At 34.6% G+C, this 2,384-nt stretch overlaps 1 non-coding gene across 1 annotated transcript; it reads left to right on the top strand.

The window, feature by feature from the left end:
• The first annotated feature begins 2,038 nt into the window (after positions 1-2,038).
• LOC127089662 (small nucleolar RNA R71) lies at positions 2,039-2,144 on the top strand. Its single transcript, XR_007791225.1, has one exon. It is a non-coding gene; the product is annotated as a small nucleolar RNA R71 (small nucleolar RNA).
• The last annotated feature ends 240 nt before the right edge of the window (positions 2,145-2,384 follow it).

The raw sequence follows: 2,384 nt of genomic DNA, 5'->3' as shown, positions 1-2,384 counted from the left end.
ATTTATCATTTTCAACTGTATGTGACAAAAGTCTTGTTTTTGCCAATTCACCATGCCATACTCATTTCATGTAATTTTGAATAATTTCATCACACCCATAATGATTGAATATAATATCCCTTGGATGCTTTTTTCGTATTAAAGCACTTTTTACAAGGAACTAAAAAATCTCATTATTTTTTATGAAGATTTTTTCCAGCAAAATCAATAAATTTTATCACTCTATTCTCATACTCTTTAGTTAATCTATTGACTTTCATCTAACTACGATCCATAATCACATAAAGCTTATGAAAATAAAATAAAAATAATATACATCCAACAAAACAGTAAAGAACAAGACATTTTCAAAATAATAACAACAATAATGACGAAGAGAACAACAACAACAAGAAGAACATCAACAAAAAACAATAACACTGGTAATGGAGAACTTGTACATACCAGAAATATACTAAGAGACTTGTAAAGAAAAGTGTTGGTTCGAGCTTCCTTCCTCCTTGGAGAAGAATGGTGTTCTTTCGTTTGTTAGGGCTCAAAAAGTGAATGGTGTTCTTTGGTTCCAAAAGGAATAAAAAATTAGAGAGTTTTTATCTTAGTTTATTTGAAAACCGAGGTATAATATCCGACGTAAAATCTATAAAAAGTAAAGACGCCTTTTCGATTCTAAAGAAAGCATAAAATTGCAATAGCTGAGAATCGAATCTCATATCCTGAACAACTATTTATGTTGGTTTTGTAAAAACTGAGGGAAAATATTGATTTTTTTATAAATAAAACATGGTACTCCCAGGATCTATATCCTTGGTTGTTTATTGTTTGTGGTGTAAGTTTTATCGTAAAAAGCGTTATTTGTGTTTGGAGAGTTTTTCACTATGGAGCATTGAACATTATGAGACTTTTTCTTTTAGAGCAACACCTTTGTGAGAAACACACCACATATTCACCAAAAACCTTAAGGTGGTTGGTGGGTGGGTTCTTCACTTATAAATGCTAAAGTCTCTATATTTCCAACCAATATGGGACTATTACTTACATTATTCACACTTGATACATCCTTAACACTCCCCCTCAAGTATGAGTCCATAATGCTCCCCCTCAAGTAGAAGTTCTTCTTACTTCCACAAACTCTTGTATCGTACAAAACGTTTCTTACTCACCATCCTTGTGGTGCCGTTGACACTCTTCAATGAAACGTTTCTTACTCACCACCCTTATTGCACAGTTGACTTTCATTACAAGTAAGTCGGTCCCTTTCTCGAACCAAAGGCTTATGATACCATGTGTCGGGGGAGTTTTTCACTAGGGAGCATTGAACATTGTGAGACTTTTTATTTTAGAGCAACACCTTTTGTGAGAGACACACCATATATTCACTCAAAATCTTAAGGTGATAAGCAAGTGAGTTCTCTCACTTATAAATGCTCAAGTCTATACATTTTCAACCAATGTGAGACTATTACTCATATTACTCACACTTGCTACATTCTCAACATTTTGTAGTAGTGCATGGCTTGTTGGGGGTTGTTTTTCTAATAAGAGAAATTATGGTGATAATGCCACCCCAAATTATAGGTGTTGGAGTACGGATTTTTCTGCTGGTTATTGTTCATAAAGTTTGCATTTTCTTGGGTGGATCCCCCTATGAATATCATTTGACATATCTATGGATATGTCGATTAACTCCACATATCTCACAATAGAGAGTATCGGGGGCAACAAAAGCAACATGGTCAGAAGTAACAAATGTGGAAGGTGTGATGCTTAAACAATCTATTTTTTGGTAAAGGGCATCCACCTTAGCATTCATATGGTCAAATGCATTAACCTCATAAAGACCATTGATCTTAGAGGTAGACTTAACGACAACTTGTCATATGCTTCCCCATAAGTGATGGTTCTTGCCATTTCTTCTATAAAGTTATAGGCTACATTTTGAGAGTTATTTATTAGAGCTCCGCCAGAACCAACATCTAAGGTCATCCTTATATAGTAAAAGAGACCATTGTAAAAGGTGTGGATAATCATCCACTTCTCAAGCCCATGAAAAAGGCATAGTCTTAACAAATATTTATAATGCTCTCAAGCGTCAAATAATTATTCTCCATCTTTTTGACTAAAATGTTAATCTCATTCCTAACTCTGGTCGCTTACTTGGTGAAAAGTACCACGCAAAAAAGGCCGCTTTCAATTGGGTCCATGAAGTAATAGAGTTGGTGGGCAAGGATTTAAGTCAAGCTTGTGCATGGTCTTTCAAAGAAAAGGGAAACAAACTAAGGCGGATGGCATTTTGGTCAACACCATTAGCCTTAACAGTACCATAATTATCATCAAGGATAAAAAGATGAAGATTCATATTTTACGAGGGTAAACCGCCAAATTGG

Source organism: Lathyrus oleraceus, chromosome 5, assembly GCF_024323335.1.
Source record: "Lathyrus oleraceus cultivar Zhongwan6 chromosome 5, CAAS_Psat_ZW6_1.0, whole genome shotgun sequence".
Lineage (NCBI taxonomy): Eukaryota > Viridiplantae > Streptophyta > Magnoliopsida > Fabales > Fabaceae > Lathyrus > Lathyrus oleraceus.
The sequence above is the reverse complement of the archived record's forward strand: the minus strand, read 5'-3'. Positions and strand labels throughout refer to the sequence as shown.